This window comes from Phoca vitulina, unplaced genomic scaffold (genome assembly GCF_004348235.1).
Source record: "Phoca vitulina isolate PV1807 unplaced genomic scaffold, GSC_HSeal_1.0 scaffold85, whole genome shotgun sequence".
NCBI classification, from domain to species: domain Eukaryota; kingdom Metazoa; phylum Chordata; class Mammalia; order Carnivora; family Phocidae; genus Phoca; species Phoca vitulina.
In genome coordinates, this window is record NW_022589788.1 from 2,512,867 (window position 1) to 2,527,414 (window position 14,548).

A 14,548-nucleotide genomic window follows, 5' to 3' on the forward strand; every position below is an offset into this window, starting at 1 on the left:
TCAAATAAATAAAATCTTAAAAAAAAAAAAAAGAGTTCCTCGTGTATTTCCTAAGTGAGCCGCTGCTGGACATCTGCGCTTCAAACATCTCCCCGTTGTGCGTTATCTTTCCATTTTCTGTGTGCTGTTTGGTGAACGGAAAGAAGTATGAAATTTTCATGCAGCCCAATTAATTCCTCTTTCTCTTTACAGTTCGTGCCGTTTGTGTCTTGCTTAAGAAGTTTCTCCCAACCCTGAAGTCATGTGGTTCCCCCTCCCCCACGTATGCCTTTCCAAACGAGCCATGGATTTATCATTCATAGTGAAGTCTTTAATCCACCTGACATTGATTTCTGTAGACAGTGTGAAGCCAGAGTCTGAGTAATATTTTTTCCTCTGTGGATAATCAGGGTCTCCAAACTGACTGGAAGGAAAAAAAACCTGTCCCGTCTCCTATGACCTCCTGTCTTCTCCCACCAGCGGCACCTGTTCCTCACCATCTCCAGGAAATCCTGGGATCTGTAGGCAGGCCCTTCTACCTGGTCATTCCTCAAGAGTATCTTGGCTCTTCTTGGTGCTTTGTGATTCCGCGGAGATTTGGGAGTCAGGTAGTCAAATTTTATATGCGCACGCATGCACGTGGCCATTATGGAGGTAGTTCAAGTACTAGTGTGGATGCAACAGGATCCGTGCCCTTCCAGGAGGGGACACCAGGGAGCTCTCCCTGCCTCTCTGCAGGGCGGGCACACGGCGGGAGGATGGCGTCTCCAGCTCTCTCCGGAACCCGGCTGCCTTCACCCCGATCTCAGACTTCTGGTCTCCAGATCGGCTGTTCCAAGCCCCTAGCCCGTGGCGTGTCGTCTGGGCAGCCCGAGCCGCCGACTGGGACAGTGGCGCGCGGCTCTGGGAATTGGGATAAGCAAGCTCTCCGTACACGCAGAGTTGTCAGCCCCCGATCCCGGCGAATCTCTCTTCCAGGCCATGATGCTGCCTTTCCAGGATGTCATGCAAATGGGATCACGTGCCGTGTGGCCTGTGCAGGCTGGCTTCCTGCGTGTTTGAGGTTTATCACATTATTTCCTCCGTGTTCCAGAGCAGGAGCCCCACAGGGAACTAGGAGGTGTTGAGAGGTGTCTAGGGAATGGCCTCCTGCCTTACATCGCGGGCGGACCTCGCTCAACGTGGCCCAGAGCGCACTGAGCTGGGGAGCTGCATGCTCACGACGGCCCCTCCGTGCCCGTCCGCTCAGACAGGGATGCCGATGAGGGTGAGGATGACGGCAGTGTGGCACAGCCCGGCCCCAAACGGCCTGGTTGTCACCCTCTCCACTTCCCACAACAACTTCGGCAGTGGACCAATTACTTCCGCCACTTCGTAAACGTGGACGTGGTCAAGCAGTCTGCCCGCAGTCCCATGGGCTGTGGTGAGGTCTGGATTTGAACCTGGCTCCTTATGGGCCTGGCCCCTGAGGTGCTCTGGCCTCCGCACCTCTGGCCCCCGCCTCAGTTTCAGCTCGGAGGGGGGAATGGGGGGGACCTGCCCTGCCAGCACCAGGTGTCCCCAGATGGGTGTCCCAGCTCGGAAACAAGGGGCGGCGAGTTTTCTGTGGGTTCAGGACAGCAAAGCCATCACCTCCACCTGGCTAGACCTCCTGTCTTTGGAGACAACCCGGCTCTCAATACCACGGGGAAGGCTGCTGCTGAGTGAGCCTCATCTCCTGGCCACATGTGGGGGGAGAGGGGGCCAAATTTGAGACATGGCAGAGACATGAGTCTGAGGTAAGCTGCCCAGAAAATGCAGGGCCCCTTGGAAAGAAGGGACCTTCAGTCCCCAGGACATCTTGGGTCCCCTCCACTGGGCAGAAAGGCAAACCCAGCCTCCTGTGTTCCTCAGAAGGGCAGCTTCTGAGGATGGTGTGACTGGTCAGCCCAGGGATGAGCTGAGAGATGTCAGTGTGTGAAATGGAATTAGAGAGAGAGCCCAAGCACGTCCTCAGGTAAAGTGTGCAGGCTTCCTGGTGTACCAGCCCTTCTGGGTACAGTCATTCCTTGGTGCACCTGTGCTTCCAAGAGCAGACCCTCCGGGGCACCTGCGCTCCCAGGGGCAGACCCTCCGGGGCACCTGTGCTTCCAAGAGCAGACCCTCCGGTGCACCCGCGCTCCCAGGGGCAGACCCTCTGGGGCACCTGGGCTCCCAGGAGCAGACCCTCCGGGGCACCTGCGCTCCCAGGAGCAGACCCTCCGGGGCACCTGTGCTTCCAAGAGCAGACTTCATGGTGCACCAGACTTCTAGGTGTAGACTCCCAGGTGAATTTCCAGGCAGATAGACCAAGGCTGCATTCCGCGGCTGTTTTGCTTTTGCTGACCTTTGGCCCTGAGCAATGTCTTAGGTCGGAGGCTTTCCCAGGTGGACAGGGAGGGGACAAACCTGGAAGTGAGGTAATCAGAGAGGAGCCTGCAAGAATTTGACGTTGAAGAGGAAAAGGAACAATGTCTCCTGCCAGAAACTATTCCCATTCTAAAGCCAGCTGAGCAGCCCAGAAAACCTTAGAGGAGTCCTGAGCAGCAAGCAGCGCCAGGGAGGGGTCCCCGCCCTCCACCCTTCTGCCCTCCCTCTGTTTGGAGGTGGGCTCTGTTCTGAGAGTGACTTGATGCTCTTTTGGAGGGATCTCTCCTGATGCGTGCCACATGCAGAGTATTCTGGATATCTGTTAACCTTCTCTTGTCAACTCCAGTTGACTGTTTCCACCTGCAAATGGTGGTTTTTAGCTTGAGCTTGGTCCATGTCTGTTCGGTGCAATTTCTAGTACACTTAAGTTGGAAGTTTCTGCTCTATTTTGTGCTATTTGTCCACTGGTTCTGTGTATATTTTTTTCTCCTTGCCTTCTTTAGTTTATTTCCCCCAGCTTATATTTGAGAATTTTCAAGCCAACAGGAAAGTCAAAGGAATAAGACCATGAGTACCTGAATGCCTTCCAGTTAGATTCACCAACTGTCCATATTTTGCCATCTACATACATGTATGTCCACGCATACACATATGCAAATAACCACACATGTATGTATATACGTGTGTATGTATGTGCCCAGTTGCTTTCTAAAGTGCATTCCACAAATTTCCACGCCCACTGGTGGTGTATAAGCATTCTGGGCATTGCACATCCTTGCCAGCTCTTGATATTATCTTAGTTTTGAACTTTTGCCAGCCTGGTGGGTGTGAAGTCGTATCTTGTTGTGGTTTTCATTTGCCTTTCCCTAGGGATGCACGAGGGTGAGCATCTGGCTCCCTCTTCCGTGGAGAGTCCATCTGCTTGCGTGCTGCCAGCCCTCAGTGCTCCACGGCGTTGGCATGCCTGCCTGCAGCTGCCCGTCCCTTTCCTAGTTTTTAGGGTTTACACTCCTGAGTTCTGGGAAGCGAGATAGAGTTTTCAGAATGGGACACCTAATTTATTTACTGATTTAAGGCTGTAGGGAGGTCCTGAAAGACTCCCCTATAGAGTTGCATAGCACTCAAGGATGCTTCCGGTGGCAAGCAAGTGCAAGCAAGTGAATCCTTTGGCCTTTACAACAGACCAACCGGTAGTGGCAGCTTCAGGTGAGGTGCGCTCCAGCAGTTCCAGATGTCACCAAGGATGATCCTTAACCCCTGTGTGCTGCTTCTGCAGGGTTAGCTTATCCTAGAGTTGGCTCCCCCTATATTCTCAAGCTGTTTGCTGACTACTCCTGAGACATCTTCATTCCCTCCTGCCCACTCTGCAGGGACGGGGTCCATCACATTTGGTCCTTGGCTCAATCGCTGAGATCAAAGGATAGAATGATTGGATTAGGGTGAAGTAAGCTTCTTACAAACCACTTGAATGGAAATGTGAGCTGATGGGCAGGTGGCGTGGATGCTGGGGCTCGAGCAGTAAATACCCACGTGGCAGCCTTGGCCTGGAGTGCTTGGTGACCGCCACGGTGGATGCCGAGCCGCCCCTCCTGCTTCTGGGTGTGTGCCTGCTCACCAGATGGCTGAGCCTCCTGGAAATCCGATCCGTGGATAACTGCAGGATTTTTTTTAATTATGAAAATTTTCATAATGGAAGAATAATATGGGAGAATAACATAATGACCCCTGGACCTCCCCTGCCTGGGCCCAGTAATTACGGCCAGACTGCCCTTCGTGTTCGTTCTCTCCCTGTGTCCTCTGAGCGCTGTTGGACGTTTCAGCGTAGGCTGCAGAAGCTGTGACACGCAAGCCCTCATCTTTCCACCTGCTTCTGTTAAAGACGGATGTTCCCGCAGAACCACAATTCCATTATCCCACCTGAGAAAAGTAACAGTCAATTCTCTTGTCCAGATGACAAGCGTCCAGAGTGTCCCCCAACCTCTTTTGTGGCTGTTAGTTTGAACCAAGATCATGCCCCGTATCACTCTTCTGTCTCTTTCGTCCCTTCGATCTAGAGGAGGTCTTTCCCGATCACGTTTTAGGCTCAAGCTGCTCTTGTCTGCTCTTTGCATGGTGTGTACAGATGGACCCCTGGCCGAGTCCTCCCAGGGCCGAAGGGGTGAGGGGCTCTCTGGGGTCTCTCACAAGAACCCCATTCCAGCGGGGGCCCGGATGCCCGCCCTCATCACCCAACCACCTCCCCAAGGCCCCTGACCTAGTGCCACCATCTTTGGGGGTTAGGTTCCACACGTGAACTTTGGAGGAACACAAATATCCAAATTGTAGCACATTATTTACAATGAGAAACGAGAAGCATTTCTTATTTCCTGTCTTATATGCAATGCTTTTATTCTCTTCTGGCTGCTTTTAAGATTTTACTTTTATCTTTGGTTTTCAGCGTGAAGCATCTTGGTGGTGGTGGTGGTGTGCGTGTTCTGCTCAGGGTTTGCCGAACCTCTTGGATCTGTGGGTTGGCATTTTTCATCATATTTGGGAAAACTTTGGGCATTATTTCTTCAAGTCCATGTTTTTTTCCTGTGAATGTCTTTCCCTCCTCTCTTCCCAGAACCCCAGTGACGGGCTCGGTGCGTAATGCCCGTGTTGGACCACCTGACTACGTCTCCCGGTGGAACCGAATCTCTGGTTTTCAGTTCTTTCTCCGCTTTTCCTTCAGACTGGATGATTTCTGTCTGAAGTTCACTAACGCTTTCTTCTGCGGCCTCCACTGCTGTAACGCTCCCCGACAAGACTTTCATTCCAGACGTTGTCTGCTGGATCCAGCGCCTCCGATGTTTCCTATTCATGCTTTAACCCCCCCGCCCAGTGTGTCCTGTTGTCCTGACTCTTCATGTCCCATCGCCTTGCGTAGCCCGGACATGAGCGACCCTCTTGTGTTGAGTCTGGACTGTTGCACTGGGTCCTTCCTGGAGGGTCAGTGCGGTCCTTCGGACGCTTGGTTTCAGACTTCGCTGGGGGCATGTGGCTGGGGCCTCCCTGCAGGGCGGGGAGGTCTGCTCTCACTGCCTGGCCCTGGTGGCTGAGGGGAACTCAGGGTACTCGGCATGGCCTCCCAGCCTGGCCGGTCGGGACGAGAGTGGCTCCTGGCACCGGGTGGCCTCCAGACCCCCTCTCAGCCTGCAGGTCCCTGGCCTCGCTGTGCCTTGCTTGTGCTCGCGCAGCTGGGTGTTGAAAAGACATCAGGAAACCCCGTGCACATTCTGAGCCTCCTCCCTGGTCAGTCCTCTGCCCCTCGGATTCTAGCTACCTTGGCCTCCCAGACGCTGCCGGAGCTTGGTGGGACCACCGTGCTGGTTTGGGCCCCACCTCCCTGTACCGTGGCCCGGAAGGTGCCTCCAGGCAGAAAGCGGGGAGAACGTGGAACTCCTCTTGTGTCCTTGGCCCACAGTCCTGCCTTGCCTGTCGCTGAGCGTCTGCAAACAGCTTGGTCCTCTGCCCGTCCCGTCCAGCCACGTGGTGTCCTCTGCCCGTCCCGCCTCGCATGCACATGTGACGGGGGCCCGGCCCATCCAGCCACGCGGTGGCGGCAGCGGCAAAAAATCGAACCGACAGGCGCCTTGTCTGCCTTTCACAGGAGGTGGGCCACATCCTGGGGAGCACTCTGCAGGGACGCCGAGGTTGGCCTCCGTCCGTCTCTGGCTGCTGCCTGCCCTGCCGTGGAGGTGGGCCTCAGTTTACCCAGCCAGGGACGGCGGGCCCCTTGTGGTTGTTCGACGTTACCGACAAAGCCCCGAGGAGGGTCCCCGTGCCCTCGCAGCTCGAGCTCGCGAGCTGTGTCTTCAGGGCAGGGTGGAGATCGCTGGGCCATAAGGTCACCGCATCTCTACTGCTGCCAGGTCCCAAATGTCCCCTTGAACACCGCGGCCCTTTGTTCCCTGGGGGGCAGAGGCGGGGTCACCTGGGTGTCCACACACCTGCCCAGGGGGCGCCTGGAAGAAGTGGGATGGTGGGCAGTTTTAGTTGGCATTTCCATGACGGGAGGCTCAGCCCATTCCTTAGGATCATCCGCATTTCTCTTGCTGTGTCACTGTCCATGTCTTCTGTTCTTTTTCTGTTCTGTCGGGTTTTGATCTTTTTTTCCGTTATCAGGAACTCTTTACACGTTAGGGCCGGCCTCTGGCGGACAGTCTGACCTCCTGTCCCACCCCGTCTCCCCACAGCCCGTTCCTTCTGGCTCTGTTTACTCCTGTCCGTGAAAGACACTCCCTTTCCCCAGTCGGATCTGCGCTTACGGTCAGAGGGTCGGGGTGCTGGTGCCCACAGTCGCCCAGCTCCCACGCGGCGTGGCTGGGCTCTGGCTCCCTGGGCCTCAGCCTGTCCCACACCTCGCCTCACTGATGAAGACTCGGCGGGGACAGGGCGGGCAGGCGGCTCCCGGGGAGCCGTGCTCGGGGGCCCCTCCTCTCTGCCTCAGCCACGTGCGGCTGGGAACCACGGCCGTGCCGGCCCGTCGCCGGAGCTGAGGGCGGCTCTGGCGTTCACGTGCACGCTGCCACTTGGCCTTTTCTCTTGGAGCCCAGGGTGGTAACGTGCAGCGGGCGCGGGGAGCAGGGTGAGGAGTGGGGGCCAGCGGGGGAGGGGGGCACCGGTCACTGCAGGGACCTGAGGGGGGACACAGAGAGGCCACCTGCTGCCGAGGGGAGGGTGAGCCCGGCACGCCCTATGCCACCCGTGGTGGAGAAAGTGACCACCGTTTACAGAGCTGTGGGCCAGACTCCCTTCCCCGCTGGGGCACCATGGAGCTCGGGCTGGGCACGGTCACGTCTGCGCCCCTTCCCGAGAGAGGCTGCAGGGCTGGAGACAGGCCCTCGGCCAGCACTGCCGTAGCCCCCTAGCCCAGCCCCCCAGTGTGACAGCCGGGCCTTGGGACTGGCCACCACGGACCAGCTGCTTAGAGGGAAGCCTTTGCTCTGGCGGCTAGAGAAGCTGAGGTCCAGGGAGGCCTCGGCTTCCAGAAGGTGGAGCGGTGTTTTAGGGTCCGGGCGGTCCAGTCCTGGCCGTGTACGGCCGGCTCCCGGGGCTGTGCTGGAAACCCTTCCGAGATCTGCTCCTCGGCCCTGAGAGCTCTTCGCTCTGAAAGGTCACAGAAGGTGGTAAGGGAGCCTTCAGGACCCAGTCTGAGGATGCACGGGAGAGGGTTGCCAGGGAAACGGCAAAGATGCTGCGGGTGACACGGGCTCCAGGCACCTCCCACGAGAGTGCGGTGGCCGCCAGGGAGCTGTGAGCGGCCGGGCGCAGGACCGCAGCACGTGCGGGCGCCTGGGGGCACGTGCATGTGAGCACGTGCACCCCGGGGCATGTGTGCTCACTCGCTACCCCACGGCGTGTGTGTGCACGCTGGCGTGGGTGTGCGGGCGGGCACAGCTGTCCCCACCGCGTGTGCTGAGGGGGGCCCGGGCCCGAGGGTTTTCCTTCCGGGTGGTCGGGACGAGGGGAGGCAGGGAGGCCGTCCTACGGGGTGAAGGCCAGAGGGCAGGACCTTCCCGGTTGCAGGAGACCATTGGCAGCCCTGGTCGTCTCCCTGTCCAGCTCCAATCACCCACACTAACAGGGCCTCCCAGACACCATGTTTCACATTTTACACGTCCCCCCCCCCCCCCGCACTTTTTTTTTGGCCTGGGGCCAGGTGTGGCGTGGGTCGTCCAAGAAGGCCGCCCGGGGCTTTTTGGGGGGGGGGAAAGGGGGGGGGGGGGGGGGGGACACGCAGCCCAGGCCTCAGGCCCAGAGGTAACGGCTCAGGTGGAATGAGGGAAGGAAGCGGACCGGCCGTAAAGGACGTGTCTTCTTATGAGAGACAGGGACACTCTTCCACGGGTGACAATTCGCTGTCCGTCTCCGTGAGGGTTTGGCAGCCAGCCCCCCGCTGGCCAGCTTCTCTTCCTGGGAGTGCGTGGGAATGCGGTGGGGCCTGACACGGCCCTGTGCCCAGCACGTCCCGGGGGGCCGGCCTGAGAGCAGGCAGCTCCGGTCCACACACACGCCTTCCTGGTTCTCAGACGTAGGGGCCCTCCTGCTCCAGCGAAGGCCCGGGCCTGGCCGCGTGCTGTGAGAGTCGGATTCAGAACCAGCCCCAAGGCCCCGACCCGCTGCCTCCCAGCCTCCCAGCCAGTGGCCAGGGAACGCTCTCCGAAGGGTTGGGCTGGGGGCGGCTCTCGCTTTAGAAGGAGCCCCCCCCACCCCTGCCGGCTGTCATCGGGGAAGGGGCGGCAGGTGAGGCCAGAGCCAGGTGGACGGTTGGGACTGCCTGCCCTCCCAGGCCAAGGGTGCCCGGGAGGGTTGTAAACTGTGCCCTGCTGGGGTCGGAAACATCACCGCAGGCCCGAATGCTGCCAGGAGGGCCAGGGAGAGAAACCTCCCGCCTCGGGGCGCTTGTAGGAATCCTGCACACGCAGCCCAGCTGCCGAACCGCGAGGGGCTCCTGCAGGCTCTGGGCCCGACCCCTGGCCCCGGGGCCACTCCATCCTGCTCCCCGCTTCCCGCTCTCTGCCCTCCCCTCCCCTCCAGGAGAGGGATCCCCTGCTCCACGGGCGCCGCCATCCGTGGGGGTCTCGCGGCGTCGGCCCTCCAGAGGCTCCATTTTGCCTTCAAGCCTCAGGCGGGGCTGGGGAGGGGGCCAGCGAAGGAAGGAATAGAGACCCAGACAGGAGCTCCGGGCCTGCGGGTCCCGGTGCCACGGCTGTCCCTCACTGTGCCCAGGACACCACCTCCGCCCCCTTGCCTCGGCAGGTGCCCGTGGGCCCACTGGGTGACTGTGGGCTGTCCTCATGGTGACTTCATGACGGTGGGTCTCTGGCTCCGACCTCGGCCTTCCAGTGTGGACAGCACCTGCCTGGGGCCTCTCCGCCTACGGCCCACCCCCGTTGGCCTGTCGGAGCCGGCCTCTCCTCCCTGTCCTTGGTCGAACGGCAGGGTGGACGCTAGCTCCCCAGGAAGGACTCAGAGCCCCCTCTCCTGAGCCCCCACCTGAGCCACAGGGGCTGTTGTCTCTCTCCCTCTCTGTTTCCCTTCCTGGTCTGGGAGCAACTCGAACCTTCTAGGGCCCTGTCTGATCATTGTGTCTGTAGGCCTTGGCATGAGGGGGCGGGGGGCACAGGGGAGGTGGGCAGCGACTGTTTCTTGGAGAAACGAGTAACTGGGTGGACAAACCGATGAGTCTTTGTGAAGGTCCTGCCTGGCTGGACACACTGCACGCTGACCGTGACCTTTTCCGTGTCTCCGAGGCTGGCGCCTCTGGCAGCATCCTTCCTGTCCTTGCTCATCTGCGGGGCTCCTGCTCTTCCTTCAGGACTCAGCCTGGGAGCCGTCTCTTCCGGGAGGCCTTCCAGACCCGTCTCGGCGGCCCCATCCCCTGCCCCTCTGGGTCTCCCCTTCTGCCCCGTGAGCTGCCCCCCGGGCTCCAGTGCCTGGTGGGGAGGGGTCCTCGGGGCCTCCTCTGCATCTGTGGTTTGCCCCCCAGGAGGTGAGTCCTTCCTTCCTCCCCCCTCCTGAGCACCGCCCCCTGAGAACCCAGACAGAGCCTCAGGGGCGTCTGAGGGGGAGGCTGCTCACAGACATGCTGGGCCAAGAAAAGAAACAGGCATGCGGTTTTTTATTTTTGCACCTTCTTAAAAGAAAACAACAGCATCAAAATGTTAAAAATAAACTATTTTTACTTTAAAAGGGCAAAAACGGCCCAAACAAACACAGAGCTAATGAAAAGATCTTGGCTGAAGGTACCAAAGGCTTACTCATAGCTGCTTGATGACGGACACCGTTCAGACCAGGACAAATCTAGCAGAGCTGGCAGCAAAGTGCCAGTCCTACTGCGCGCCGGGGGCAGACAGAAGGCCCAGTAGGCACGCGGCTCTGTGCAGAATGTGTCGAATGAGTCAACGGCAGGGTGTCTGTCGTTGGAAGGCTTCTGCCAGAGAGGTGACATCTCCCCAAGCGGACAGGTGGGGGACAGGAAGTCAGGGAAGTCTTCCTGGAGGACGTGGCCCATCTGCACTAAGCTTTGAAGGGTATTCCAAGCAAAGGAACGCCTTGGAGAAGGGGCCAGCATGGTGTGTGCGTGGGGGACCTGTGCCAGCACAGTGGATAAGAGGGGCACTCACAAGCCGGGGACCCCGGGTTCAAATTCCACTCCTTCCCTTAGGAGCTATGACAACAGGCAAGCCGCTAACGTCTTGGCCCCATCTGCTCATCTCCAAAACATGGGCAGTAAAGACACCCGTGCGGCCAGGCCCAGGGCACAGGAGGGGCCCCGGCCGAGAGCGGGCCAGAGCGGGCCGCGAGCAGACTTCCAGGCTGAGGTCTGTGCACATGGAGCAGGCTGACAGGCCGTGGCCACCGGGGGGCGCTGGTCAGCAGGGCCTCGCGGAGCTCCTTCCCTGGAGGGAGTTCAGAGGGCAACCCTGCCAGTCCTGCCCGTGGGTCGTAAGCCCACATTTGATCAGACTGTCGCCATCTCGTTTGACTCTCACTCAATCCTAGGATAGTGGGGTTTTCAGAAGTGGGACTTGCTGCTCAGAGAGGCTGAGGTGCTTTCCCAAAGGCACACAGCGGAAGGACAGAGCATCTGCCCTGAGTTGCTCCCTTTGTCTTCTGTGATGTCTGGGGTCTCTGCTCAGAGGAGTGGGGGCCCAGGTCAGGAGGAGGGGGTGGGGGCAGAAGACCCAGAGCTTTGAGAGGAGAAGAGGAACTTGGGCCAAGAGCCAGCGTTTGGTGGTGAAGCCAGAAGGGATATGCATCAGGGCCTTGGAGAGCAGTGACACTGGCTACATTGGAGGGACATTTGAGTCCATTCATCCATCTGTCCATCCATCTGTCCATTCACCCATCCTTGCATCCATCCATCCCTCATCTGTCCATCCATCCATCTGTCCATCCATCCCTCATCTGTCCATCCATCCATCCGTCCATCCATCCATCCATCCATCCATCTGTCCAACCATCCGTCCATCCATCCATCCATCTGTCCATCCATCCATCCATCCATCGATCCGTCTGTCCATCCATCCCTCATCCACGCATCCATCCATCCATCCTTTTGTCCATCCGTCTGTCTGTCCATCCGTCCATCCATCCATCTGTCCACCCATCATCCATCCATCCACCCATCTGTCCATTCATCCATCCTTCCATCCGTCTATCCGTCCATCCGGTGACTACCCTGTCCCCTCACCCTGTGCCCACCCTATGCAGGGCACCAAGAATACAGGTGTGATTCCTGCCGGTCATCAGGGATGTGCTTTGAAAACAGCTGCGCCCTTTGGCGTTGCCCACTTACCCAACCCCATTGTAGGACCTTGGAACTCCTGCAGGGGGAAGGGACAAGAAGGGCTTGCAGGGGACCACTGAGGACCAGCAAGGGTGGCAGGTGTGGTCACAGGAAAGAGCAGGGCAGTCGGAGTCCCCAGTGGGCCTGAGGAGCTGTGGGGGGGCCGAGGCCTGGGGCCCCAGCAGGATGATCACAGATCGAGGGGACTGAGTGGGGGACCTGAGCTGTCGAGGTCGTGGGGCAGGAGAGAGGCAAGCCTGGAGCCTCCCTCACATCAACCTCCTCAGCCTTGGGGTGGCCTGGCCACCTGTCAGTATTTTTGAGGCCTGCCTGGCCACCAGCTGAGCCTGTCTGCGAGGTGAGCTTGGCAGTTAGCTGCTTAGAAGCAGACAGCTTCTGTGTCTCCAGCAACGTTGCCCGCCGTCCCGGGCTCCAGGCAGAGTGTGAACTGACCCCTGGAGCCGGGTCGCATGGACTCTGCCATGGGCAGTCTCAGTGGGTCTCCGGGTGGTGGCACGTGTGGGGCTGGGTCATGGCCTCACGCCCGTGTGTCCTGCCGGACCCCCCCACTGCCTCTCTGGAATGTTGGGGTTCCTGCCCTAGGGGTGAGGAAAGATACTGTGTGTGTAACAGATGTGGAATGAGGGGCCCACGGCCTGAGCCCCAAAGTCAGGGATGGGGCAGGTGTGCTCCACGCTCTCAAGAGAGGTTCCGGACACACCCTGGTTGGTGCGGTGCCATTCCCTCCCTTCTGGCCCTCCCGGGGATGGCCGGGGCCTGGGTGAGGGGTGGGGTGCTAACTTGTCAGGGGCGGTGTCCTTAGAAGGCTTGGGGACATTGAAATGGGCAATGCTTGCAGGAAAGAGGCCGGGGCCCTGGCTCCCTGACTGGACCCTGGCTGATTTGCCTGTCCAGGGAGGCGTTCTGGGAGAGCTTGACCCCGGGGTAAAGCTGGCAAGGGCTTCCTGGAGTGGGGGCCTCGGTGAGGGAGAAACCAGGGCTGTCCCAGGAGAAGGGGTTCCAAAAGCCGGGCCGTCTGAGTTGGCCGCCGCGCTGGGGTGGGCGTGTTTGGAGGGCAGAGGACATGTGGGTGTCCTCCTTGGGGGGCTCTGGGTCAGGCGAGGGCAAGAGTCTCGGGGGGCAGCTGGAAAGTGGCCAGAGAGGGTGGGGGGGCACTGAAGTACATCAACCACTCCAAAAGCCCGCTCCTCCACGCCGTCCCCTGCCCCAGGAGGCCTAAACTGGGGGTGAGAACAGGCTGCCCAGGCCCTCTGGGTGGGGAGGGGGACCAAGCAGAGTGTGCGGCTGAAGTTTAGAAGAGTTGCTGCCTGTGAGTCTTTACTAGCCTAACGGATGGTTCCATGATCCCGTGGTCGGCCTGGGAGGGTGCCCTGGCAGGGTGGGGGTGGGAAGGGCTGCACAGAGCGCCACGCATGCCTGGTTCAGGGCTCGGTCAGCCGGGCGTCTGCGGAGCCGGGCCCAGGGCCTGACACGGAGGACCACGTCTGCGCTCTCCTCCCGGGGGCCTGGCCGCCACTCCACTCCCAGCCCCCACTGGGGACTGGCCAGTCACCCTCCCCAGCCTCAGTTTCCCCTCAGTGGAAGGGGTGGTTGCAGCCCCACTTTGGGGAAGGGAGAGACAGTCCAGTGCCCGACCCGACCGTCAGCCGCTCTGGGCTCCCCACCGCTCAGCGCTCACGGCCCCCGTTGTGACTGCCCGTGTGGCCGAGTCTCTCCGTAACTGCCCCGGTGACTCCCGGTTACTGCCACCCCATGGCCTGCACTGCCAGGAAGCCGTGCGGCCGCTCAGGACCCAGGGCAGTGCCCCCCTCTCTGAGCTGCCTCACGTGAATCTGCTACGGCCCCAAAACAAGGCCCCACAGGCCGGGTGGCTTAAACCCCAGGACTTTATTCTCTCCCGTTGGGGAGGCCGGAGTCCGGGATCGGGGTGTGGGCAGTCGGTTCCCTCCGAGGCCTCCCTCCGTGGCGTGTAGAGGCCGTCTCCTGTGTCCTCACGTGGTCGTCCTCCGTGTGTCTGTGTCCTGATTCCCTCGTGCTGTAAGGACACGGTCCGATGGGCTCAGGCCCCCCAGGACTCTAACTCCCCTCCCTCTCTGTGAGGATGGACATTCGGACGTACTGAGCGTTAGGACTGCAGCATGTGGGTTTGGGGGGGACATAATTCAGCCCTAGCAGCCGCTCTGCATGGGTGGGCCCCTCCGACTCGAGCTTCTGCTGTGTCTGGTGTCTGGGAGCTGCCTCGGTGACGGCGTCTCCAGCCGCTCCCGTCCGCGAAGTTGGGCTGAGGCCGGGACAAGCCTCCCCACCCCCCCATGCCCCATTTTGCCTTGGCTCTCGAGACCCCAGACCTCGAGTTCCCAGCCTGAGGCCTGGTCTGACCCACCCCTGCCGGCCTCCGTCTGCCCGAGGGCCTGGCAGGCTCCGTTGGCCCCCGTCCCGCGCCCGTCTGCCGGGCTCTGGAAGCTCAGCGGTCAGCAGAGTGGCCGGCGCCAGCCTGGGCAGGTAGGCAGGCGGTGTGCCATCTCTCTAGGTCACTGGCAGACGACATCCGCACCTCCCAGTCCCGGACACAGAGCGGCATGTGTGGGGTGACAGGCCTGGCAGGAGACCTCGGGTCTCTAATGTCCCTGCCAGGCCTGGACAGGAAAGGATGGTGCGGCTCTGAAGGCCTGGGGAGGGTGGCCAGCTCCCGAGGACGGACGTGCCTGATGAGCACGTGCCGGGAGAGGCCTCGTCGAGCTCAGCCACCCTGTGCCTCCCTCCAGCTGTTCTTGCCCGCCCACTGCCCCCCTCCCCACCCCCCCACTGCCAAGCCTGGGGGCCGGCCGGGGCGCCCTCCTCAGC

At 60.2% G+C, this 14,548-nt stretch overlaps 1 protein-coding gene across 1 annotated transcript in view; it reads right to left on the bottom strand.

Annotated features, from left to right (window-relative positions):
* The window catches only part of MFSD10 (major facilitator superfamily domain containing 10), a 631,579-nt gene that overhangs the window by 512,215 nt on the left and 104,816 nt on the right, over positions 1 to 14,548 (bottom strand). The window lies entirely within an intron of this gene.